The 27,682-nt window shown below is 38.7% G+C and overlaps 2 non-coding genes and 1 pseudogene across 2 annotated transcripts; 1 reads left to right on the top strand and 2 right to left on the bottom strand.

The window, feature by feature from the left end:
• Nucleotides 1-12,994: 12,994 nt before the first annotated feature.
• LOC134378955 (ubiquitin/ISG15-conjugating enzyme E2 L6-like) lies at nucleotides 12,995-13,485 on the bottom strand (annotated as a pseudogene).
• Nucleotides 13,486-20,925: 7,440 nt separating this feature from the next.
• TRNAR-CCG (transfer RNA arginine (anticodon CCG)) lies at nucleotides 20,926-20,998 on the bottom strand. The gene has a single exon. It is a non-coding gene; the product is annotated as a tRNA-Arg (tRNA).
• Nucleotides 20,999-27,067: 6,069 nt separating this feature from the next.
• TRNAA-AGC (transfer RNA alanine (anticodon AGC)) lies at nucleotides 27,068-27,139 on the top strand. Its single transcript has one exon. It is a non-coding gene; the product is annotated as a tRNA-Ala (tRNA).
• The last annotated feature ends 543 nt before the right edge of the window (nucleotides 27,140-27,682 follow it).

Below are 27,682 nucleotides of genomic sequence, written 5' to 3'. Positions count from 1 at the left end.
TTAGCTCAACCACAGGACTCAAGCGCTGGTCCCCACAGAAAGTTCCCTATTTTAGAAGTAAGCAAAGGACAGTAAATTAGTTCTAGTACAGAGTTGAAGTGGGGGAGTAGCTGATAATTCAACAGAGAAGTGAAAGAAAAAAACAAAAAATCCACAGGTCAAGTTCTGATATCAACCAGTAAAGGCCTAACACCACCAAAGAACACCTGTAAAACCTAGAAGAACTGGAAGCCCCTGTGCTCCAGACATGGAATGGGCCCTCCCACACCCCCATGTCCCCCCAACCTCCCATGCCCCCACCCCCAGTCATGCCCCCCTGCCCTCTGCAGCCAGTCCAGCCAAGGAGCCAGCTGGGGGTCAGCCCCTCCGCCCTCCCTCCTCCCTCCCCCCAACTGCCCCACAACATCTTAGAATGTAAAAAAATAATAGTAAATTTTAAAAAATGAAGTGGCTTAACAATGTCACATAACAGTCTAAGGTCATTCTAAGTTGGTAGAGAGGAGTGCTGGAAAAGAATACTGGAAGAGTGCACATGGACTTCATTTCCTTCTATTCCATCTCTTCTCCATATTAATATGTTTTAACGATTGTAGCTTTAAATATATTTTTAATAAGGCCCCCATTACTGCTCTCTTCCAGGGCTTTTCTGATTATTATGTGTTCATTTTTCCAGATGAACATTAGTATCATTCTGTCATCTCCTCCACCAATATAGTTTTAGTGTTTATAATGGATTACATTGAATACCTAAGATTAACAGCAAAACGTATGTTTCTATTTATTCAAGTGTTCTTTTTTTATAACTCACCAGTTAAAAAAAAAAATCTCAATAGAGACCTTCCACATTTCTTGTTAAGTTTGTTTCTGGTATTTTTTAAATTGGTATAAAAGGAATTCTTATCCTGTTATATACTCTAACTTATTTTTAAGCACTATCAGCAGATGAAGTGCATGTGCCAATTTTGACTCTGGTGGGAATCGTGAGTATTGTTACACAGAAAAATGCAAGAAAAGACTGGCTACCCAATCAGCTATTATAGATGCACCTATGATATCGGAAGAATACATTTTCGTAAATTCATATCCCATGGTTTATATTGTGCCCAAGTTCAGAGATTGTGAACTTTAAGGCACCTTTTTCCTGTTTGTTTTTTTTGTTGTTGTTTTGTTTTTGAAGCCAGAATTTGTCATAAAAGTGATTTTCTTGGATAAAATTTGGAAGCACAGGCGACAATAATCCTATGGAGTAGAACTTCTAAGCTTTTCTGGAATCCCTTGAGTTTCATTGAGGGATCAAGTTTAAGTGTTTTCCTTTGATTTTGTACTTTAAAAATTCTTACATAGGAATATTCATACAGAAGAATACAGTTAAAATTGATATCTTATAGGTATAAAATAATCTACTCTCTTTTAGGGACACCTATTATAGACACTAATGTTTGATCATGGGACTCCAAGTGACTGTGACACCCATGCTGCCTGGGATGGTGTAAATGGATTCACCCAGCCATAAAGTCAGGTGTGTCCAGCATTACTATAATATGTTATTACTATAATATGTTGTTAAAGTGGGATATTCAGTGCCTGCTCTAAGCAGAAAAGCTCCCAGTGTGATTTTAATGCTGGTGGTTCTGTATAACAGATGCTAGAATACATGGGCACTGTGGGCTTTTCTCTAAAAGAGGATATGAAGGAAACCTAAGAAGGTGGTGTCCTTGCAATGTTTGAATTCTCCTTGAATGGGATCTTATTGCTGTAATTTGAGGGATCTTCAAAAAGTTTGTGGAAGGATTCATAATCATTTAATTCAATTTTTCCATGCACTTTTTGAAGCACCCTGGTAGGGCTCCTCTTCAAGAGGCAGAAAAAACTGCATATTTAATGACTTTTGAGAGAAAAGCAGGATCAGACTGGATTCCAGGTTTTTATCAGATTGATCAAAAAATGCATATAATTGTCTCCAGGATAAAGTTTTGAGTTAGCTCTAGAGTGTTCATGATCCTAGGGGAATTATTCTGTCTTTTTGCCTAAATTCAAGTTGTAGTAAATGCAATTTGAGTTTCAGTTACTCTCTGTTCCTAGCCCTTTCCCATTTCACTTACCTTCTTATGTGTTTTTTTTTTTTTTTTTTTATCTACACACACCACTTATATATGTCTGTTGAATACATTAAAACGTTGACAGGAGTGTAAAATGAAAACTAAAAATATGAAAAAATAAATGTCAAGTGTGGGAATAAGTAAAATTATTATGGTCATACAAGAGCATGCAATATAGCATTAAAGGAAGGAAACTGTATCTATAGCTATCAACGTAAGTAGGACTCAAAAGCGTGATGTTGGGTAAAAATGGAGTTCCTGAATGTTTGGTATCATTCCTGTAAATTGTTGAAAACACAGCATGCGATTTGCTATTACTAGGGATGTGAACATGTGGGTAAAAACAACTATGAGCACAGCAACTAATTTAATCTACTCCCAAACAAAAGTAAAAGATTTTTAAAATGCATACACTTACAATGGCGAGGAAAATAGAATGGCAATAACAAAATTTTGGAAGAAGAAAAACAGAAGGACTAAGCCTAATCGATTTTGCAAACTCCCTGTCAGTGAGAAAATTCAGTTCATACAGTGGAAGCCCCAAAGCAACACCAGTTGTCTCTGGGAATGGGAGTGTAGTGTGGAACTACAATGAAAATTGATTTCAAGTTAAGAAGCACTTAGATTCTGAGGTCTCCAGGCCATTCTACACTGATGGGTGATTATTGCTTTTCCATCACAGATGAATATTGGAGATTTTCTTCTGGAAAGATGCCCCTACTGAGAGATTTTAGGTATAGTAGAGGATAGGGGTACCACATCAAAATGGGAATAAGTAAATTTATGCTCAATGAATGCTGAGGCTGTACTCCTGCTCTGTGCTACCCACAACCCTCTTCCCTTATCAGCTCCTAGAATGCTGGAAGCCAGGCCTTTATTTTCCAGGCAGGTAATTCAAAGAGGCTTCTCTGGGGAATCTGACCACACCAAGAAGAAAGACCCAGATAACAACAATGAAATTGCTCAACCAGATCATCCCACTGTGATCTTACGTACAGGCCACAGTAAACAAGCCCCATTCATATACTCATAGCTTCAAATGAACTGCTTTAAAAAAAAATTAATAAGTTTTATATTTTAGAAAAGTTTTAGGTTTATAGAAAAATTGAGCAGATAGTTCCCATAAACCTCTCTCCTCCTTCCAGTACAGTTTCCTCCATCATTATTATTATTATTATTGGCAGCTGGCCAGCATGCGGGTCCAAGCCCTTGACCCTGGTGTTATAACACCATGCTCTAACCAGCTGAGCTAACCAGACAGCCCTCCCCTGTTATTAACATCTAGCATTAGTGCAGTTCCTTAATGACATATACTTACTTGCAATCTGTATATCTTCCTTGGTGAAGTGACTATTTACATCTTTTGCTGATTTTTAATTGGTTTGTTTGTTTACTGATTGTTAAGAATTTTCAATTTTCTGATTGTTTTAAGAATTCTTTGTATATTTTGGATGCCGGTTCTTTTTCTAGGGCTTGGCCAGTACAGGGATCCAGCTGAATCCTTGACCTTGGTGTTATCAGCACCACCAAGTGAGCTAACTAGCCAGCCTCTGGATACAAGTTCTCTAACAGATATGTGTTCTACAAGTATTTTCTCTCAATCTGAAGGTTATCTTTTCATTCTCTTAGTGTTTTTCACAGAGCAGAAATTTTAATTTTAATTTTAATCCAACATCAATTTTTTCTTTCTCAGATTGAACCGTTGGCATTGTATCTGAAAAGTCATCACCAAAACCAAGGTCACTTAGATTTTTCCCTATGTTATCTTCTAGAAGTTTTATAGTTTTATGTTCTACAGTTAGGTTTATAATACATTTTGAGTTAATTTTCATGCAAGGTGTAAGTTCTGAGTCTAGATTGATTTTTTTTCTTGCATGTGGATGTTTAGCTGTTTCAGCACCATTTGTTGAAAAGACTATTCTTTCTCCATTGAACTGTTTTTGCCCCTTTGTCAAAGATTAATTGACTACATTTGTGTGATTCTATTTCTGTGATCTTTTCTCTGTTCCACTAATCTATTTGTTCTTTTGCCAAAACCACAGTGTCTTGATTATTTTAACTTTATACTAAGTCTTAAAGTCAAGTAGCGTCCGTCCTCTGACTTTGTTCTTCTTCAGTATAATGTTGGCAGTTCTGGGTCTTTTGCCTTTCTATATAAAATTTAGAATAGTTTTTTGATATTCACCAAATAACTTCTTGGGATTTTGATTGCGTTTGGGTTAAATCTATAGATCAAGTTGGGAAGAAGTGACCTCTTAATAATACTGAGTTTTCCTATTCATGAACATGGAATACATTTCTATTTATTTAGGTCTGCTTTAATTTCTTTCATCGCATTTTCCTAGTTTTCCTTATATAGATGTATTTTGTTAGGTTCATATGTAAGATGTTGTATTTTGTTAGATGTTATATTTTGTTAGGTTTATACCTAAGTATTTCATTTTTTTGGTGCTAAAGTAAATGACATTCTGTTTTAATTTCAGTTCCTACTGTTTATTGCTTGTATGTGGGAATATGATTGACTTTTGTATGTTAACCTGCATCCTTTAATCTTGTTATAATCACTTTTAGCTCTCGAGTTTTTTTGTTTGGTTAGTTTTTTTTAATCAATTGTTTAGGATTTTCTACATGGACAGTTATGTCATCTGTGAACAAGGACAGTTATTTCTTTCTTCTCAATCTATATATCTTTTATTTCCTTTTTGTGTCTTATTGCATTATCTAGGGCTTCCAGTACAATGTTAAATAGAAATGGTGGGAGGAGACATCCTTGCGTTGTGTCTGATCTTAGTGGGAAAGCGTCTAGTTTCTTGCCATTAAGTATGATAAAAGCCTTAGGTTTTTTGTAGATTTTTAAAAACAAATTAAGGAAGTTCCCCTCTATTTTTAGTTTGCTGAAAGTTTTTATCATGAATGTGTGTTGGATCTTTTCAAATGTTTTTTCATTTATTGATATGATCATGTAATTTTTCTTCTTTCCCTATTAATGTGATGGATTACACTAATTCGTTTTCAAATGTTGAACCAGCCTTGTATACCTGTAATAAATTCCACTTGGTTATTGTGTGTAATTCTTTTTATTCATTGTTGGACTCAATTTATATCTATGCTCATAAGAGATATTGGTCTGTAGTTTCCTTTTCTTATGCCTTCGTCTGATTTTGGCATTAGGGTTCTGGTATTAGGTAACTCATACAATGAGTCAGGAAGTGTTCCCTTTGTTTCTATCTTTAGGAAGAGATTATACAGAATTGTTGTCATTTCTTCCTTAAATGTCTGGTAGAATTCACCAATGAAGCCATCCAGGCCTGGTGCTTTCTTTTTTGGAAAGTTGTTAATTATTAATTCAATTTCTTTAATGATTATAAGAACTATTCAGATTATCTATTTCTCCTTGTATGACTTTTGGCTTATTGGGTCCTGAGACTGGATTGGGCTACTTCTGCTTACTATTCTGAGGGTTCATTCCCTGTGATCTCTGGTCCAAGTTTTAGCCACAGGATTCCTTTTCAAACCCAATTACTTCATTATTTACAGGTTCCAGCTTATACAAAAGAGCAGAAACATGTCATTAATGAGACAGTACTCCCAGGAGCAGTTGAGGAGCCACCAGACCTTCAACTCCTGTCCAGTGAGACTCAGCCTATGATTGCCCCTCAACACAATGGAGGTAAGAAGCAGAATATTTCCTTAGGAGGCAAGTGGAGGAAGGTGTTCCAGCTGAAGGCAGTAAGAGTGTCCTTGGTTTTTAAAGTATAAGTTTCAGTTGCAGTGTTCTGATCATTTTCACCACTGCTCTGTTTTTCCTCTTTGCTCCAGTAGAGCCACAGGCACACAATACAGACTTTAATGGGTTAGTGTGTATATTAAAAATCCCCAATGTGAATGTGGACAAGTAACTCCCTTATCGAGCTAATTATTTGCATTATCACAGCTAATTATTTGATGTTCTCATTGACTGCGTGATCATGTACTCTCTTTCATTCATCTTCGTTGACATCAGTACTTAAGTACTATTTTTTACACTTTTTCAAGGTGACTTTCAATCAAGCACAAGCTTCAGGGGAAGACTGTTGAAAGTAAACCTCTTACATTTATCCTGACTCAGAGAAAGTAGTTCTCTTTCAATCTAAACCAGCTCTCTTTTCCAATTTCTTTATTTATATTTGTGATAAGACCATTTTGTTGGTCCTAAATGCTCCCAACCTAGAAATTTTTCTTAACCCAGTTCAGTTCAACGGATATCTGTTGAAGTTTGTTGAATATATAAGACATTATGTTGTGTGCTTTGAGAGAGGGTAATCATAATAGAGTCCCTACTCTTACGTACCTAAAATTTCTCTCTAGCCCCAATTTTCGATTAGACTGGTATGTGATACTAGCTATCAATTTTGCCTATCAATCAGCAAAATAATTGATTGGCAGAAATCATCAACAAATAGTAGGCAAAGAAACTAAGATCTTAGTTCGTTTCCAGTGTTTTGCTATTACAAATAGTGCTGCTATAAACATTCCTTTGGTGCATGTATATATGCATTTTTTTGGCTACATACCTAGGAGTGGAAGAGCTGAGTCATACGTTATGTGTATGTTCAGCTTAGTAGCTATTGTCAGTTTTCCAAAATGTTTGTACTAACAGCAGTACATGAGAGTTGCAGTTTCCCTACATCCTCATCAACACTTGGTTTTGTCAGTTTTTTTAATTTTAGCTATTCCCATGAATGTCTAGTACTTTCTCTTTATAGTACTAATTTGCATTTTCCTGATGACAACTGAGAATGAGCACTTTTTCACATATTTATTGGCTCTTTGGATAACTACTTTTGTGACATGCCTGTTCAAGTCTTTTGCCCATTTTTTCTACTATATTATTCATCCACTGCTTTCTTAAATGTTACATCCATCATTTACATCTTTCATTTGTCTCCAGAGTCTTAAGGGCTGATAATTTTTTGTTAATCTGTTTTATTTCATTTTTCTCCAAGAGCCAGATTTCCAATTTCCAAACCTAACCAGATCAAGGGAGAGAGTTTTGTATTATTGATCTTCTAGACACTCAGGAAAGTCCTGAGAAACACCTATAGAAGAGCCATGCTCAATATGGTGACCTCAAGGTGTGGTGGTGGAAGAATGAGAGGGTACTTCTTCATTCTGTAAAGAAATATCTAACTCTGCCTGAGAGGATCACACAGAAGCTTCACAGAAGATAGGCTGATTGAGCTATCTTAAAACATGAGTACAGATTGTCAAAAAAAGGGAAGGTAGGTAAGAACTTTCTAGATGGTCAAGGGTCAGATCCCCATACTGGCCAGCTGCCAAAACAAAAAACAAACAAACAAACAAAAACAACTTTCTAGATATAAAGGATATATGTACAAAGTTATTGAGGCATTTTTAAAAATGGTACGTTTGAGCAATTGAGAACAGTTCAGTCTAGCTGGAGCACAGACTGAGTATGAAGGTGAAAGGAGATAAGGCTGGAGAGGCAGCCTATATCATAATGAGACTTGTTAATTGACTAATGAGTTGAACCATTAGCAGATGCTAAGCAGATGTGTAATATTAGCTTTGGGTTTTATGAAAGTCACTATGGTAATAGTGTGGAAGATGGACTTAGAGGGAAAAATGGACAAGACTGGAGGCAGGGAGACCAGTTCAGGAGCCACATAAGTAGTCTAGGAGAGAACTAAGGAAGTAGTGATAAGAAAGGAAAGGAGAAGCAAGCATAAAAATATAAGAAGGAGGCAGGTAGAATTTGCTGATTGATTGGCTATGGGGATTAAATGAGAGGAAGAAGTTCCCTTGAAATGACTCTCATACTTCAGACCTACATGAATGACTTTCCTTGTATCTCCCTAAATTGTCCTCCTTTGAGTCTTCCTATGTTCTGAGCTTAATCCACTACAGTTCCAACTATGTTTCTCTTTCTGTTGATTCAGCTAGCTCATGGGTCTTATAGTTTAATTTTTTTTTTTTTTTTTTTTTTTTTTTGTGGTCAGTATATTCACATATACACATCTCTAGTCCTGATGGTGCTTGAGTTCAAGTTTTGTATTTTGGCAAAGCTCTAAAGCTCAATTTCACTTGGATATCACATTAGTTTTTCCTTCACACTCTGTTCAAAACCCAATTATCACATTCTCCTGAATCAGCTTCTTTTCTCAGTTTTTCCTTTGGAAATGGAACTGAGCTTTCCTGTACCTTATAGGCTAGAAATCTTTACTTTAGGTCATTTCTAGTTTGAAACTCTTTGATATTTATAAAGTGAACATGTAGTAGAGCTAAAAAATATATTCGTATCTGTAACATGGGGAAGATGAGGCAGACATCAGGGGAAGCCTGAGTTGCTTGCACATTGCACATATAAGAGCAACATGTGCAGGAATCACATTATCAGGACAAAGTAAGAGTATCTAAAATGATGAGAAGGAAGAATAAAGAATAAGATTATAAGGTTTTTTGTTGTTGTTAAGCTCATCGCTCTGCCAAACCCTTGGTTAGCTACAGGGTACTTTCTTCAAAAACAGTATTCATTATGATATAGGCTCCTCTCCAGCCTTATCTCCTCTCACCTTCATACTCAATCTGTGCTCCAGCTAGACTGAACTGTTCTCAATTGTTCAAAAGTACCATTTTTAAAAATGCCTCAATAACTTTATACATATATTCTTTCCATCTAGAAAGTTGTTTTCTGGTTTTTTTTTTTGGAGGGGGTGTGGCTAGCCAGTATGGGGATCTGACCTTTGACCATTTAGAAAGTTCTTACCTACCTTCCCTTTTTTTTGATTATCTGTACTCATGTTTTAAGATAGCTCAGTCAGCCTATCCTCTGAGAAGCTTCTGTGTGATCCACTGAGGCAGAGTTAGATATTTCTTCCTCTGTGCTTCCAGAGCTGTTATGCTGCACCTTTATTACAGTATTTACCGCATTGCATGGAAACTGCATATTTACTTATATGTCTAAATTGTGACCTTCAAGAGGTCAACTTATTCATCTTTACATCAAGTCTATAGCAAAGAACTATACACAAGACTTGACACAAAGCCACTATGCAGTATATGGCATGGCATTCTGAGAACCAAGAGAGAATTTCTAGGAATAATGAGTAGTATTTCTTAATATTTTCCAATTTAAGATAAGCAAAATTTTGGGACACTAAGATATGACAACAACAATGGTAACAATAGCAGCTAACACTTACATAATGCTTACTGTTAGGCACAGTTTTGTGTGCTTTCACAGCCTTGTGAGGTGAGAACTATTGTTGTCCACATTTTTTAGACAAAGAAACAGAAACACAGAGAAGTTATGTGACTTGCCTTAGGTTACACAGCCAACAAGATGTAAAGACCAGAAAGTAGAATTTAGTGTGAATTTGTATGTGTTCATTTCCTTAATCTGCAGCTGGTTTCTCAAACCTATTGAAGGAAAAGAAAATAAAACTTATTGCTCTTATTTGGTAATCATGTTTCTACCTTAGCAGTGAAATTTGAATAACTTTTTTGTTGTTTTGTTTTAGAAGGTGAGTGTAGGTTTAGAAAAGTAAAAATGACTTCAGAGAAGAAAGGTTTTGAGAAGTAGCATCTTACTCACTGTTCCTAGGAAATGAGAAAGGTGATGTTCCCTAGAAGCCTACAACTGAACACACTTGTGACCTTGAGGGCAGGTATGAAAGGCACTAAGAAATCTTTTGTTGGAGAGGGAAGGAAAATCTTCACCCCAGAAAAGTGATCACAGAGAAGTTATGAACATTGTACCATACAAAATACTTATGGGAAAGAGAGGTCATAAGTGTGATGAACATGGAAAGTTCTTCACTAAGAACTCAAATCTTATTCAGCCGCAAAGAATTCACACTGGGGAGAGAACCTATAAATGTAAAGTTTGTGGCAAAGGCTTCAGTAGGAGTGATGCCGGAAGAAGGGTCTGGGGCGGGGGGTTCCGAGAATGGGCCTTAACCCACTTCATCCTCTTACCACGTTCTTGACTCCACGACAGGAAAGAATTCAAGAGCAGAGTCACAGTAGAAAGTGAGAACAGGTTTAATAGAATGAATAAGAGATACAGGTTTTACAGTGAGAGTGCAGCATAGCTCTAGAGACTGAGCAGGGCCCACACCAAGTTTAATACAAAAGTAAGAAATACACACTTAAGTTTAGTGCACAGTGCAGGCTGGCTCAAGAGAGTGAGCAGCCACTTGCTGAAAGTAAGTTTGATACAAAAAGAAAGAAGTACACACTGTATAAGTAGAGCACCGGCTGGCTCTAGGAGAGTGAGCAAGAGCCCTGCCTTCTGCCAGGATTCAACTTTTATAGTTTCACTATCTAAGGAATATTCAGTTCAGGGGGTGGCTCCCAGTTCTGTAACATAGTCTTGCACATGCTCAGTTGGTCTCTTCTTGGAGCATAGCATGTTCATTAGTCAAAACCTATCACATGCACCAAATACATTCAATAATATTCTGTGCTCTTTAGCACCCCAGGTGGAAGGTCATTTACCTACCAGGGTTACATAACTCTTATCAACTCAGCATGCCCAGCCACTGAATTTACATAAGCCAGCCCCTTTCAGTCTCATTTTCCCCTGGTTGGTGCCAAAAACAGGTCTTACTAGTAACAGTGACTTTCCTCTAGGGGAGGGCTTAGAGGAGGAGCTTGAAATCTTGGAGAATGGCTTGTAACCCAGAGGCGTGTCCTGTAACCAGAGCCCAGGGAAACTGAGCACCTCCTGTCTCAAGAGCAGCAACTTCTGTCTCCATCAGAGGATCCACACTGGGGAGAAAACTTATAAATGTGATGGGTGTAGGAGAGCCTTCACTGTGAGCTCCAGTCTGATCCTGCATTATAGAGTTCATACTGCGCACAGACACAATGGATGTGACCAATGCAGCAATTCCTTTAGCTGGAGATCAGATCTGAGTAAGAATCAGAGGCTTCATACTGGAGAGAACCCTCCTGAATGTAATGTGTACAATAAGGCCTTCAGTCAAAGTTCTGACCTCAAACACCAGAGAATACATACTGAAGAAAAACTGTACAAATGTCTTATGTGTGGGAAAGCTTTCAGTCAGAGCCCACTCCTTTTTAAGCATCACAGAGTACACACTGAGAGAATCCCTACAATATAAAGAATGTGGAAAAATCTTTAGTCAGAGTGCAGGTCTGACGTCATATGTGAGACTGTACGTAAGAGACTTTATAGAGGTAAAGAGTTTAGGAAAGCCTTCACTGAGAGCCCACAACCTATTAAATATCTCAGAATTCATACTGGGGAAAGACTTCATCAATGTGCTGAGGGTTAGAAATGCTTTATTTGGAATGAAGGTCATATCTCACATCAGAAAAGCCACACCAAAGAGAGACCCTGTAAACGTAATGAATGTGCAAAAGCCTTCCGTATTAGTTCAAATCTTTTTAGATATTTTTTAAAAACCCACATCAGATAGAGAAAAAGACATTACTCTGATGAATGTGCTTATAACTTTATATTTCTCTTGTGATTGACCTTTAGAGAGTAGATATTGAAGGGAAATATTGTGAATATAACAATTGTGAAATGTTTCAAGGGCAGCTTTTTGCCTCGCTTAACATTAGCAAATTCATCAGGGGTGTGACCAGGAATGGGTTGGCTAGAACTTGGTTTAGCAGAGAAAAAGATACGTTTTCCATCATATACTGCTTCTGGAAGGGGCCAGTCCTGTTCACTGACCAGTTTTAAGTTTCTGACTCTTAGGTGGGAAATGAAGTTTTTTGTCTGAGTTTGTAGATATTTGAAAACTTTGAAACTCAGAAGGTAGGTGAAATATTGGAAGTATTCATTCACTTCTGAGACTTCCTTTGTGAAAATAGAGCTTTGTAATATTTGTGATTCCCTGTTCTCTGTTTCAGGAAAAGATGTTCATCACATCCAAAACATCTTTAAAAATACTGGGTTGAAAGTTATTGAGAAATAAAATGTTTCCTTATCCTTGTTCAAAATCTGGACTACTATGTGTAGTTCTATTCCCAAACTGCCACAAAGATCTAGTGATGTTGGAGTAGATGGAGAGAAAGCCAACCAGGCTGTTCCTCTTCATCGTTGTATGCTTGCACCTGGCATAGTGCCTGGCACTTGAGTAAATGTTTACTAAAATGAATTAAATTAAATAAATGGAATTGAGAAATCCCAGAGTCATACAGTTTACTTACTGAAATTCACTCTTAAGAAGTGGCATAAAGTGAAAATAAAAATATTTTAAACCTATTTAGAAATATTGATGGGATGATTAAATTAGGAATCTCTGATTTTTCTTTTTCTTTTTCTTTTTTTTTTTTTTTTTTGGAGGTTAGATTCTTCATTTTGTGATCCATCAGTGGGAAATTAAAAGGTTTAGCACCTAAATCTGTACGTGTCTATCAGTAGTTTGGCCGATTTGAATCACTCAGTCGTGAATAAGATACACTCCATATGCTCTGCCCACACCCCTTTATTCCCCACTCCCTCTGGCCTCCTCCGCGTCTGGGCCCTGGGGGATTCTGGTTGACAGCTGGGCTCATTTCCTGCAAGCTGCCCCAGAATGTGACCTGTCTCTCTAAGATGGAGAGCTGGGGAACTGGCCTGTAACTCTGCAAATCTAAACTCCCTGGCTCTGGGGGAAGCAAAGGAGTGGGAAGAGCACACCTGTAGCCAAGTGACTCAGGGAGTGAATCCACCCTCCACACACATACCTGCCCCCTTCTCCCCACCACACACACACACACACACACACACACACACACACACACACACAAACTAATTACTAACAACCTAAGAAGGAAAAAATGAGCAGGGAATGGGCCATACAGGGACTGTGGCCTCAGTCCACGAGGTGTGTCCGTCCACTATGCAGAGGATCCAGAGCGGAAAGGAGTCAGAACTAGAGTTCGGAGGGCCGGTCCGCTCCAAATCGGAGGGTGAACTTTTCGGCATTCCTTTTGAATAGCTCCAGGTTCTGAGTCAGCAGGCCAGCGAGTTCCACCCGCAGGGGCTGCCCCAGATTCAGTCTATTCACCAGCAAGTTGAGGGCCTCCAAGACTTGGCGGGTCTTGGTGCAAGGCTTCCAATTCTTGTTGCTGATAATGAGCAGGCAAACCTGACAGTTCCTTTCCACGTTGGGCTCGTCGTAGATCTTGGTTGTGAATTTCACTGGGGCGGGGTGGGGGCGGGGGAGCGGGACTTGAACAGATACTCCTCAGGGAAGTTGATGCGCAGCTTGGAGGCCTTGAGGTGGTAGGGAGGTTGGCGTGGCAGGAGGGGTGTATGCCACACCAGGATGTCGACATCGTCGCCGAACAGGTTCCGCAGGTACGGGGGAGGCTTCTTCTGAAGATCCTCCAGCTCTTGCGCAGCTCGCTTGCTTGCGGTCATCAGTCATCTCGGGCCGAGTTGGGGGCACCAGCCGGCTCCAGCAGGACCTTGTCCCAGCGGACATCGTGCACCCCGTCCCGGGGACCCACCTCTGGGAGCCCCGCCCACGCTCCACTCCAACCGCGAAGACGTGAAGCTGTGTAGACCTGTCCTCCACCCGCTCAGCTGCTACTAGCAGGCCGCCGAGGGCAGGACCAGCTGGGCCCCGGCGCGGTCCCCGGTGCGGTGGGCTGGGATCCCGGGGACCTCTGATCTTTCGAAGGTATATTCTTGTATGGTGCGTAAATCAGGAGTTGATGTCTAGGAGGACATTGTTGCCTCCTACAGTTTCAGAATCAAACAGTACTGTGCTGCGATGACCCTGACCAGGTCGCACTACTTTTATTATGCTCTTAAATGGGGGTGGGGGGGCGTAAGTGATATCAATTCTGTAAGTACAGGTACTTGTTAACGTAATCATTCTGTTCGTTATAAAACTATGATACAGTGTTAAAAGAGTCAAAGTTTCCTTTGTCTATGACATACAGTTGATGTACTGTTCTGAGCTTATTTGTGAAATGGCCTTTCTTCACTTACTGTGGAAACAAACTAATATATGCTTCTTCTTTTAAAAGGAAACTCTATAATAAGAAATATGAATCTCCCTTCAAAAAAGGGAATCAGCTTTTAATTAAAAGGAAACTATGCAGTAAATCATTTGAACGTTAAAATTATTTAGGCACTAAATAAACTTTATCAGTGCTATTATTTATCTGTACTAATATGCAGTGATTCTCTAGCCAGGGGACCTTCTGGTACACATTTGGAAATTTATTATGTTTGGGAACATTTCTGGTTGTCACAATGACGGGGGTATGCCACTTTCATTTTGTGGATGAGGTCCAGACATTATAAATATTATAGTCTATTATATAGTAAATATTATAGTATACAGTATAGGCAGAAATTATAGTATATTGTAATATGCTATATTGTGCTATATATCATACAAAATAGAAGAAAATATATTATAGTAGATAATAAAGGAAGAATTGAGTTTGGCAAGTTTAACAAAATGCCAGTAAAATCCATTTTTGGAAAACATTGAACTAAAGGATATGGAATATTTACAACCCAGAGAGTTAAACAAAGACTGTTTATTAATTAAATTAAGCTAAAGTTAAAAGTAAAAGTAAACTGTATTCTCTTCTTTATCAAAAGTGACATATTTCTTTATTTTAATGCCACATAGTGTAAAGAAATAATGATGTTGTGTTAGACACATCAGTTGTGTGACTCCTCTCTGCAGTGGTAAAAGTAAAAATGCCTTGGATTGATTCAAAACTTACATACAAAGCAAAATTTAGTTTATAATTTATCATCCGATCATCTCTCTGACACTTGCCTGGTCTCCCTTACTGCTCAAGGACCCATGCTGTACTCATTCCTTGGTCACAGGCAGACTGAAGCACCAGCAAATGGGAGAGAGAGTAACTTTTCCCCCACCCTTGTCCTGCTAGCTTGTAATCATTTGAAAGTTCTCTGTGAGGACAATTGTAAAACTACTTTCCTCTTACTGCTCTCCCCCACCTCATTCAAGAAAATCTTGGTGAGCAAGGCTAGGAGGAAGAGAATGCTGGCAATTGTGTCCTGAGACTTTGTTGCTTTCTTTCCTTCACTTTCTGTTTAGTATTGTTAACTAAAACAGCAACATTTTACACATGCAACACGCATGCATGTGTGTATTTGTGTAAAATGTTGCTGTTTTAGTTAGTTTTACAGATACACACACACACATATGTAACAAATACACAAACTTATACATATGTATAAAACTGATCCTCAAGTCTGTTTCAGACCCTTCTCTTGTGTGCCCCCATTTCTACCCTGTTGATGCTGCTGTCATAATTTTAGTTGTTCTGCATTGTGCTGTTGTTTATTTGGCTTTCTTCTTCTCTAAGCTAACCTTTTTTGGGGGGGAGGGTGTTGGAGGGGGATGGTTGGTATGGGGATCTGAACCCTTGACCATCGTGTTATAACATCGTGCTCTAACAAACCGAGCTAACTGGCTAGTCCTAGGCTAATCTTGAAGGAGGAATTGTATTTTTTATTCATCTTCAAATTATCAGTGCCAAGCATACTACCTGGAAAATAGTACCAATAAATGTTGGTTTGATGAATATGAAAACTGCATCTAATTTTGTAGTCATGAAGTTCTGCTCCTCTTTTGGTTTTTTGAATTCTGTCTCATTCCTTCTCCACCCCTTGTATCTCGTGCTTTCTGGAATTACATTAGAGTCATATATCCTCATTTAGATTTTGTTTATGATGTCAACTTCTCTCAACTCCTGCTCATTGTTCCCCACCTCACTTCCAGAAAGGTAGCACATTGTGAGGATGTCACCTCCTTAGCAACTTTCTATTTGTCCTAAATCTTTGGAAATTTATTCCAACATGCTTATTTAAAATCTAACTCCTACCCAGCTTAATTACAATATTGTACAGTACAAACTGATTACAAGTAAAATTTCTCACTCAAAAGAAGCTCACAACATATTTGTAGGCCCAAAGGTTTGTAAGCAGCAAAATACAGTTACATATTTTATTTAAAATACTGTGTATTGACATTGGATAGCCGAATATTGGAGTACCAGACAGCATCTTTCCCACTTGGGAAGAAGCCCACAAAAGGCAGCAAGCTGAGTCCTTACTTTCCCTGCAATGACCCTTGTTCTGAGTGCTTTTTGTTCTGTATAATTTGATATGAACCTATTTTGCAATCAGTTATTTTGACTGGGATTTCATATGTTTTAGTGACATCTAGGAGGCTAGCTGGTTAGCTCTGGGGGTTATAGTGTGGTGCTAACACCAACGTCCAGGGTTTGATCCCTTTATCAGTTGGCTGTCCCTCCCCCAAAATGAAATCTAAAGGCTTTGGTCTAAGACTACAAGTCTTTTTTTTTTTCTTCTTCATAGTTTCTTTCTTTCTTTTTTTTTAATTTTATTTTTAAGACTACAAGTCTTATTATTAATCATTAAGCTCTGCAATAGCTAAACAAAAGAAAAATTTTTTTTAAATACTAGAACGGTGAGAAATATATCTAATTTTGTGAAAAACTCATTACATGATTTACATTTTTTTCCTTTTGTTACAAATAAGTGAAAACATCATCTCATGTATTTTAGGTATCTGCATTTAGGAAACAGTGGTTACCTGCTGATAGAGCTTTTCACTCTTCCCTCTGTCTCACTTCCTTCTCATCTTGTGGGAGAAATAGAACTCTTGGCAAAGCAAGAATTTGTAAAGAAAGCAGATAAGCATTACGACAACCCATACATTGTGAAATAAATAGCCACAGTTCTCTGGAGGTTAGTACTTTATTACCAGTGTTTAATTCTGAGAAAATGGGTTCCATACCTTTCCCTGGTTTATAGCAACTTGTTTGTAAGTGAATCTGATAGACTTAGCCATGGTCACACAATGTGTACTAGCTAAAACTGTTCAGAGGGTGATAGAAAGTGAGTCCCTGACCTATTTGGCTTTTAAAGTGTGAATAAAATGGCAAGCATAGAAAGTAGGTTCAGAAGATGTGTGACCAAACTACAACCATTACAACAAAAGCCTGATATCACCATTGATGAATGTATATAAATTAGATAAGTGTGGTCCACCAGCAGAAGGCTCTATTGTATTTTTATTTTGTATTTTATAAGTTTCCACTCTAATCTTTATTGTTTCCTTCTTTCTGCTTGCTTTAGGTTTAGTTTGCTCTTCTTTTTTTCAGTGTTTTAAGGTATAAGATTTGATTTGAGACTTTTCATGTTTCTTAACATAGGCATTTACAGCTATAAATTTGCCTCTAAGCACTGTTTTAACTGCATTCTTTGCATTTTGGTACATTGTGTGTTCACTTTTATTTAATCTCAAAGTATTAAAACATTGTTTTATTAAAGTAAAAAACACATAACATTAAATTTGCTGTCTTAACCATTTTTAAGGGTACAGTTTAGTAGTGTTAGGTGTATTTACATTGTTGTGCAACAGATCTCTAGAACTAGTTCATCTTTCAACACTGAAAATCTATACCCACTAAACACTAACTCCTCCTATCTCCTCCCAGCTTTTGGCAACCACCTTTCTACTTTCAGTATATTATGATTCTGACTACTTTTAGATACTTTATATGAGTAGAATCATACAGTGTTTGTCCTTTTGTGACTGGCTCATTTAATTTAGCCTAATGTCCTCAAGGTTCATTCATGTTGTAGCTTGCGACAGGATTTCCTTCCTTTTGAGGACTGATTAATATTCCACTGTGTGTATATACCACATTTGTTTATTCATTCATCCATTGATGGACATTTGGGTTGCTTCCATCTCTTGGCTATTGTTAATGATGCTGCTATAAACATGGGTGTGTAAATATGTCTTTGAGACTGTTTTTAATTTTAGATGTATATCCAGAGGTCCAACTGCTGGATCAAGTTGTACTTCTATTCTTAATCTGAGGAACCTCTGTACTGTTTTCTATAGCTGTTACACCATTTTGCAATCCCACCATGAGTGCACAAGGGTTCTGATTTCTTGACATTTTCTTCAACAACACTTGTTATTTTCTGGGGTTTTTTTAGCAGTGGCCATCCTAATGGATGTGAGGTGATATCTCCGTGTGGTTTGATTTGCATTTCTCTAATTACTAGTGATGTTGACCATATTTTCATACATTTCTTGGCCGTTTGTATACCTTTGGGTAAATGTTGTATATAGGGTAAATGAAAGGTCCAACTTTATTATTTTGCACATTGATATCCAGTTTTTCCAAAACTATTTGTTTGAAGAGACTTTCTTTTCCCCATTCAGTAGACTTGGCACCCTTGTTGAAGACCATTTAACTATATACATGAGGGTTTATTTCTGGGTTCTCTGTTCTATCCCATTAGTCTATATGTCTGTCTTTATGCCAGTACTACACCATTTTGATTATTGTAGCTTTGTAATATATTTTGATATCAGGAAGTGTGAGACCTCCAACTTTGTTCTTCTTTTTCAAGATTATTTTGACTATTCAGAGTCCTTTGGTCAACTGATTTTTGACAAGGGTGTCAAGTCTGTTGAATGGTGAAATAATAGTCTATGCAACAGATGGTGCTGGAACAACTAGATATGCACATGCTGAAAAATAAAGTTATGTTCCTACCTCACACCATATACAAAAGCTAATTGAAATACATAAATGACCTAAATATAAGAGCCACAACCATTAGAAGACAACTCTTAGAAGAAACATAGGGATAAATCTTCATGACCTTGGATTTGGCACTAGATTTTTAGATATGACACCAAAAGCACAGGCAACAACGACAAAAAAAAAAAATTGGACTTTTTCAAAACCAAAATTTTGCACATCAAGAGACATTATCCAGAAAGTGAAAAGACAACTAATAAAATTGTAGAAAATATTTACAAATCACATATGTGGTAAGAGTTAATATCCAGAATATACCAAAACAAACAAACAAACAAACACATACAACTTAAAAACAAAAAGACAACCCAATTGAAAAATGGACACAAGACTTGAATAGACATCTCTCCAAAGAAGATATACCAAAGGTCAATATGCACATAAAAAGATGCTCAACATCATTATTCATTAGAAAAATGCAAATCAAACCCAAAATGAAGTACCATTTCATCCTACTATGATGGCTATAATCAAGAAAATAGCAAATAAAGTGTTGTCAAGGATGTGGAGAAATTCAAAGCCTCATTCATTGCTGGTGGGAATGTAAAATGGTGCAGCCACCGTGGAAACCAGTTTGGTGGTTTCTCAAAAAGTTAACCTTAGAGTTACTATATGACCCAGCATTTTTACTCCTAGGCATATGCCCAAAAGAATTTAAAGTAGGGACACAGACAAATAACTTGTACTCCAATGTTCATTGCAGAATTATTCACAGTAGCCAAAAGGTGGAATCCAGCTATTAGCAAATGAATGGATAAACAAAAGGTAGAATATCTATATAATGGAATAGTATTCAGCCATAAAAAGGAATGGATTCTGAGACATGTTACAGCATGGATGAATCTTGAAAACATTTTTCTAAGTGAAATAGGCCAGACACAAAAGGACAAACATTGTGTAATTCCACTTATATAAAATATCTAGAAAAGGCAATTTCTTAGAGACAGAAAGTGGATTAGAGAAGGCCAGGGGCTGGGGGAAGGAGGAAATTAGGAGTTATTGCTTCATGGTTATAGGGTTTCTGTTTGGGATGATGAAAATGTTCTGGAAATAGATTGTGGTGATGGTTGTACAACCTCGTGAAGGTAATTAATGCTACTAAATTTTACACTTAAAAATGGTTAAAACGGCAAATTTTATGGCATTGTTTCGTTTTAAAGAAATGTTATTCAATTACCATTTATTATCAGAAGAATTCTCAGAATTCTTAAGAAACAACGGTTCTTAAGAATTAATTTTAGGTCAAGGGTTCAGATCCTCGTACTGGCCAGCCACCAAAAGAAAAGAAAAGATTTAAGTTTAGCTTCTTATTCCTCAAGAAGCGACTGAGCTTTTTGAGGAAGATGATTAGGACTTTTGCTTTATCCATCTCTCACTGCTCTTTCTCTGTAATTAATGCTGAGATCCATTTATGGCAATTGCCCTCTTGCTAAAACTGGTGTTATCATGACTACCCTAATGGAAGTTGCACCAGAGTACAGTTCAGTTTGGAATAAAAACCTCTGGTGATTTCTCCCTTTAGACTTCTTTCTGAGATCACTATTTGGGAAGTAGTGACAGTTATTTTTGTGATAGCTAGTGAAGATTTGGACAACACCGATTTCAAATCATGCTCAGGGCCTCAGTCATAGAGAATCCTTCTCAGAGATATTCTGTTCCTAGAAATTTAACTCAGCTTTACTTCTTTCAGTAGATTTTTTTTTTTTTTTTTGGTAGCATCTCCTCCCTTCCTCCCCTGTTCAGGAATCTGAATTTTGAGACTTATTGCTTTCAGATTCTCTGTGAATTAGCACACGCTATTCCTTCTGCCTGGAATATGCTCATCCTTCAGTTTAAAAAGTACCTCTCCAAGACCTCCAGTAAGACGCTTCCTACCGAAGCCCCCATCTTTTATTCTTGATCTCAGCCTCTTGCTTATTTTTCACAGGACTCGGAACAAATTTTAGTCATTTTTTAGAAATAGCGTTTATTTGATTTCATCTGCCTTGTCCAGTAGAAAGTACGTTCCTTGAGGACACGTGCTATTTCTGCCTTGTTTATTTGTAAAGCACTTGTCACACAGTAGGCACCCCATACATACTTGTTAAATAAGAGTTTCAACTTTACATATGAACCGGCAGCCAGACGACAGCAGCAAGAAGGAAAATGCTGCAAATCAGGCTTTATGAATCTTCCAACCAAATGCGCTGACGATCAGAGTGGCGGAGGAAAACGACGACCACGAAGGGACTCGAACCCTCAATCTTCTGATCCGGAATCAGACGCCTTATCCATTAGGCCACGCGGCCAGCTGCGTGCGAGGGCTTATCACGTAAGGTATCGAAGGAATGTAGGGAAATGGGGGAGGGGACTTTTCTAACGCTGATTTCGAAGATCCAGCTAAATAAACAATTCTTGTTTAAAATTAGGATTCACTAACAATTAAAAACGATTTACAGCACCCTCTAACCTTTATAAATATGAATACCTAGATGTCAGGAACAGTGAGAGGGCAGACAGATGGTTACGTGAACCCTATCAAAGTCTTTGATCAATGACTTGGAGAGATGGGGTAGGGAGGAAGATTTTCCGCGTGAAGCTGATGCTGCAACCGGTAAGGAAAATACGAACAGGAGGGCGAGGTCGTGCACAGATGGTACGTCCGGAGAGTGCACGTCTGGAGGGAATGATGGCTGTGCAGGAGAATGGGCAGCGGTGGCCTGGAAGCCTCGAAGAAGAATCTGCTGGAAGTTCAAGGTTGGCTTAAGGCCGGAAAAAGTAGGTTATTCAGTTCACATATACTATTGATTTAAAAAGAATTAAGTGAATGGACGCGGGCCCAGGGCGGTGTTTTCATGGAGCTTGGTGATTTCCATGTTTGCCTTAGAGACTTACCAAGTTGACTTGGTTTTGACCAAAAGGTGTCTGCTAGCCCACTTGCGGATTACTCCACAGAGCAATAGCGTTTTTTGGGAATCCCATTGTCACTGAAAGTGTCGGCGGATAGGAAAGATTTGAAATCCAACCCTAGAAGTAAAGTAATAGCACCAGTCTATCTATTTACGCCATGGTTTTGTTTCCTTAAAAATGACCAATTATTTTAAACAAAAATAAAAACAAAGCAAAATTTCTCCCCTTCTGCATCCTACAGTCTTTTCCACAAAGTGAGTTTCCGACCAACTTCTGTTTTTCCCAGTGTTTTTATCTATAGTATCTTCTCTTGGACTTAAAACCAAGCTCAAATTATCGCCAAATTATTCAGTTAACATTTTTACAATGTCTATTTCGGGCTTTAATATCTAGCTTGGGGCTGGAACACAGGGCTATTGGTAAGGGAGAGACCACAGAGGGGGGTGGGGGGAGGTGTCCCAGAATGAACATAAGTTTTGTAATAATAACGTGTGCTTCCCTATCATTCCAACACAGGATCATATTAAACTTTTGGGGAGCACAAAAAGGGACAAAAATGCTCCAGTTTATTTTAGGAAGGTAGCTTAACTTTGACTCTAAAAGCTGCAAAGATTGCATAAAGATGCAGCAATTATTAATAAAACATGTATCATCATGAACAAATAAGGAAAAAATGTAAAAACTGAAGAGGATACTCCCACTTAGATTCAAAATGTTTTAAAGTTCTCACTTCCATTAAATAAATGGAAACTGGAATCTGTACAAAATACATTCTAAGTGTGTGCTTAATGCAATAAATATACAAGGAACTCCAATTAGTGAAACTCCCCTCCTCCTTTTCAAAGTTTGATAAACTCTTTGAATTATAGCAAAGTTTTTAGAGTTATATTATTATATATTTTGCAGCTGGCCAGTACAGGGATCCAAACCTTTGACCTTGGTGTTACAACACCATACTCTAATCAACTGAGCTAACCAGCCAGTTCTATATTATTATTATTTTTGGATGTCCACTTTTACTTATTCTTAGAAAACCAATCAAAAACTATCCCAGTTAGGTTTGAGAAGAATGCTTCTACTATATCCTTAAACTAAAACGTAAATGCTTTGTTAATAAAGTCAAGATCTCCTATATTGCAGGGAAGGAAAAATAATTTTCTCTCTACCCTTCAAAGTTCTTAGCTGTGTTTTCCTATAATGAAAGAGATTGACAAGAGGAAAACAAACAGAAGTTTAATAACATGTATATGTCCCCTATACATGGGAGATATTCAGGGAAATCTTAATAAGTAAAATCTCCAAAGTAAATCTCAAAGAAGCTGCTTTGACTTCAGGCTTGAATACCTAATCTTTCTCTGAAACAAAGAAAGGCAGATGTGAGGAGGCTGGCCAATTAACTCTGTTGGTTAGAGTGTGGTGCTGATAAAAGCAAGGTCCAGGGTTCATCCCTGTACCTGCCAGACCCCAAACAAACAAAAAAGAAGTGTGGAAAGGCCCAGTTAAAATGAGATGACCAGGAAAAGCTCCATTAAACTAGGGTAAAATTTGTTATGAAGATTTAAGGTGATGCTTTCTTCATCAATTAAGAGTCTCTAGTGATTTAGTCATCCCTCTCTTCTTGCTGCAGAGAGGGGATACCCTCACAAATGGAGATTTCCTTTGTAGTTGTAAATTTCTCTTATGAAAGATTATCTCTTCAGAACTTTTCCTGTGTCTGCAGTTTCTCAAAATAATCCTTATGCCAAAGAGGCATATTTTGGGGTGACATAGTCTAGTCTCCTACAGTCATAATTTGGCATGGTATATTCTGAACCCCATCAATATGAATCCAAAGCCAACATCATATGTAAGGAATAAACTTGTAGTCAGTCTAGTCTAATCAGGTACAAAAACAATGAAGGAAAGTAAGATAAAATTTCAGAATTGGGTTGGGGAGACTAATTTTTATTTGCAAATTGTATGAATGTCAAGATGAAATCCAAGAGAATCCACTAAAGAGTTTAGACTTAAAAAGTTTAGGACTGGTTCAGTTTGTTAGTAGTGTATCCTTTCAACACTAAGGTCACACATTTGGATCTCCATACTGGCCAGCCACTCTCCCCACCTGAAAAAAAAATGTTCAATGTTATCTCCTCTGGACTGTTGCTATTTAATTGTCATGCAAAACTCATTCTAGCTGGGATCCATAGCTTAACTTCAAGTTTCTAAGTTTTTTGCCAAAGGATATTAAGATTCCTTCCATCGGTATTTTCACTAGTTGCCCAAATTTCAAACTCTAGCAGATTCTTTGTCTTAAAATTATGTATCAGAATGGTTTCATTTCTGCATTTGAGCCATGACTGAATTGGAAGCCATAGGTTTGTAGGTTGTGGAGCTAGGTTAGCCTAAACTTCCTTGCCCCCAAAGAACTGAAGAAAAGCTCCCAAATCTGATACCATAGGTCTCTGTTTCTGTGGAAAGCAATATTCCCCTACCTATCTATGAACTAAGGGGCACACCATGGTCATTCTAAGCGATTGTTGACACAGAAACTTTAGCAGCCATGTGATTTATCAAATTAGGATTAGACAGAGAGATGTAATTATTATTATGTAGTGTTTTCCTTTTCACTTGTGTAAATTCCGAGATTTTGAATCTTAAAGTTACTTTTGAGACAATGAAAATGTGTTGATTTCTAAATATAGATTGGAAAAGGAAGATTGTTAAGCAGTCAAAGCAGGGGTGGATGGGGGCAGAGAGTGAGAGAGAGAGAGAGAGAGAGAGAGAGAAGTAGGGTCTAACGATTTAGTGAGAATGTGTGAAGATTCTCTTCTTTGGAGCAAGTGGGCTCAACCATTATCTAAGTCCCCCAAAACATAGGAAACGTTCATTCTTCTCCATTAAATCAGCCCTACCTAGGCCTCCAGTGGTTTTTTCTCATCAGAACTAGCAGTTTGGGAAGCCCATCCACTAAAAGATCCCCTTAGGCAAAGAACTCATAAAATGTCCTTAATAGTCGGAATAGTTCAGTTGGCAGAGCGTTAGATTGAAGGTTTAAGGTTCCGTGGTTACAGCTTGGATTTAATTGAAATTATCTTCTGTAGGTCAGTTCCCACACCCCTTGCAAAAATAAATCTTTATGTTTACTGAAGCTGAAGGAGAACAAACCTCAGGATGCTACAGAAGCAGGGAGGGAGGGAGGGGGTTTGGGAAGTGACAGGTCAGGCAAAGGGCATAAAGAGATATCACGATTTGTAAAAATGAATATGCTAATAATAAATAAAATTTTTAAATAGTAATAAAAAAAGAGTGCTGAAGCTTGACAAATAGGAATTGAAAGACCTTAGAAAGTGAAGTGGGAATGAAAGCTTGTAGGAACTGGAGATTAAGTTCTCCATATGCTACTGCTGTATAATTATTGCTTCTCTGGCGTTTATGTAAGAGGAAGGAAATAATAGGTTACTTGGGAGAATTCCAGGATAGTTTGGATTGCCTCAATACCTTCAATGTTTGCAGATTACATTTACAAATGCAGAAAAAGTGTCAAAAGAAATCACGTCAGGAATAAAAATACCTAGTTATCTGGATAGGTATTTCCAAGAATTCCCTTCTCTCTTCTTTTGACATGGAGCTGGAGCAGTGGAAGAACAGATAGGATAGGAATCATTTTGCCTTCTGTTTTTCTCCTCAGGCTTTTGCAAGGAGCTTTGCATGAGGGAGTTACCCCTCCCCTTGTGTCAACTTTCCGCAGGTCCTAGTTCGTTTCCGTTTCTGTCGCTAGATTTTCAGTTCCAGTGATTCCCAAACCTGCCTGATTATCAAATTCAACTGGGAAAGGTTTAAATAACACAAGATTCCTAGGTCCCTTTCTGGAGATTCTGAAAGCACTCAGCATCTCCGGGGTGGAGCTTGGGAATCTGTGTTTTTATTAAGCTCTCCCAAGTAATTTTTTACCTTTGGGGAATCCTGCGGTGTTTTCTAGAAAGCACTTATAGGAAGGGGTACAGTTCATAACTGAGACATCATAACAAAAGACAGATTAACAAGAGAGAAAAGGGTACAAATCTATTTAACATGAATTTTACACGACACAGGAAACTTTCGAAATGAAGAACCAAAGAAAGGGAAATCTGTGTATTTTTATGCTTAGGTTTGATGAAGTGGATAGTTCTGTGGAAATATAACTGGACAAAAAGGGGTATGATCTAATGATAAACTAGGGGGAATTTAGCAAGGCTTATTTGTCCACATTCTTCTTGGCATCTCTGTGTCCTCATTCCTTTTCTCCAGGTATAGGGAAAACCCCCTCTGGAATGAGGATTTTATGACCTACTCTACAGGGGAAGATCGGCTATGTTTTATGACTTGCTTCAGGGGAGAAAAGGCCAGAGAAGGTCAGGACACTTTCCTGCTTGTTTTTTTCAAATGCCAAGGTGCCATATTTGGAGTAGTTCTCCTGAACTCAGTCAAAGGACGTTTATGTCCCTTTAATCTCTGGGTCCAAGTGTCGCCTGTGACCCATGCACTGCATGTGCCGTTTCCCAGCGTCTGCTTGCTTTCAAGCACGCAAGCCAACCAGGTCTCAGCCGGGACAGACTGTTCGGGAGGGCCAGGGGCGGAGCTGGGGAGCAACCAAACAGGACATGATGTTTTCAGGTCTCCAAAAAGACCCGGGTCGCGTAGTAGTGAGAGAGAATCAGAAGAAAGGAATTTTGGATTTGATGCAAAAACTCATTTCTGGGTTGATTGTCGAACCGATGTTTGGCGAACAGCGGGAAGCGCCTGCTGGTTGCGTCACGGAGCGGAGGGGTCTAGGAACTCCAGAAATACGAAGGATTTATACAATTAATTAGTTTTGCTGATGAAGCCTAACCCTTAAAACGCCTTCCAAATGTATGTTTTTTATTCAGTGGAGGATTTCGCCCGGAAGGGGGCGCCATAAACACCGCTGTGTCCTCGCTCCGCTGTTTCCAAGTGAACGTCTCGGTGGTTCAGGCGACCCGAGCCTCAGAGCCGGCGAGACGCTCCCTGCTCAGGTTCTCCACCCGGAGACTGGGCTCCTGAGCTGCAGGAGCGTGACTGCGACCGGCGCGAGCCAATTTGCAATTCCCCTTCTGTCTCCTCTGCCACCTGGACCTAAATCCCCACGGCAGCGATCAGGGCTGTCTTTTTATCTTTCTGCATTATACTCGGCGGTTTTCTGGCAGCCTTTTAGAAACAGACATCACCGTCCCAGACCTCTCGCTGGGGGTGACCAGGCAGAACTATTCCCTTATCCCACCGGCAGGTGGCTGTTGAGCGAGCGTCCGGGAGGGTGACGGGCAGTGAGATCCTAGAACCAGAACGTGGATATAAAGTTTTCCTTCTTCCAACGTAGGGGCAAGACAGTATCCACGGGTGCAAAAACTGAGTTTAACCAAACGAAATATCTCATTACCAAAAATGTTAGTAACAGGTCATGAAAATATTTCGGTAACTAACTCGGGCGAGGGGGTGTAGCTCAGTGGTAGAGCGCGTGCTTAGCATGCACGAGGCCCCGGGTTCAATCCCCGGCACCTCCAGCTCCCTTTCTCTCTTCTTCCTCCCCTCCCGGCCGCGCTGTCCTTTACAAAAACACGTCCACGGTTCCCCTTGTTTTGCTTTTAACATCTACGCATTCCTGCTCTAGGGCTTTAGCACCACACTGGGTGGCTTCGTCAACAGGTGAAAGGCGCCAGGTCACACCGACTCGCTCAGGATTCCAGAGCCCGAAAAATAATCAAGGTGCTAAATTAAGCCAAATCACATCGGTTACATTCCTCGGTAGTATCGAAGAACAAGAAACACAGATACGAAAAAACCAAAACCAAAGCGAAACCCACAGGCAATTTTCTTGGATTCCTTTGTTTTCTGAGCTATTCCTGGGTCAAGGGACAGACCACACGACAGGCAAACTATCACGGGTTTCTCCATCACTATCTTCCCATCGCAACCTGCCCCCACCCCCCGCCTTTTCCCCCGTCCGGTTTCCCGTCTTCTCCCCCTGGTTTTAATACTTTATATGTATTTCTTTGACTCGTTGTTGCTGTTCCTCGCTTTAATTAGAGTAACTTGTTAGGTATAAT

The sequence above is a fragment of the Cynocephalus volans genome, chromosome 5 (genome assembly GCF_027409185.1).
Source record: "Cynocephalus volans isolate mCynVol1 chromosome 5, mCynVol1.pri, whole genome shotgun sequence".
NCBI classification, from domain to species: Eukaryota; Metazoa; Chordata; class Mammalia; order Dermoptera; family Cynocephalidae; genus Cynocephalus; species Cynocephalus volans.
The sequence above is the reverse complement of the archived record's forward strand: the minus strand, read 5'-3'. Positions and strand labels throughout refer to the sequence as shown.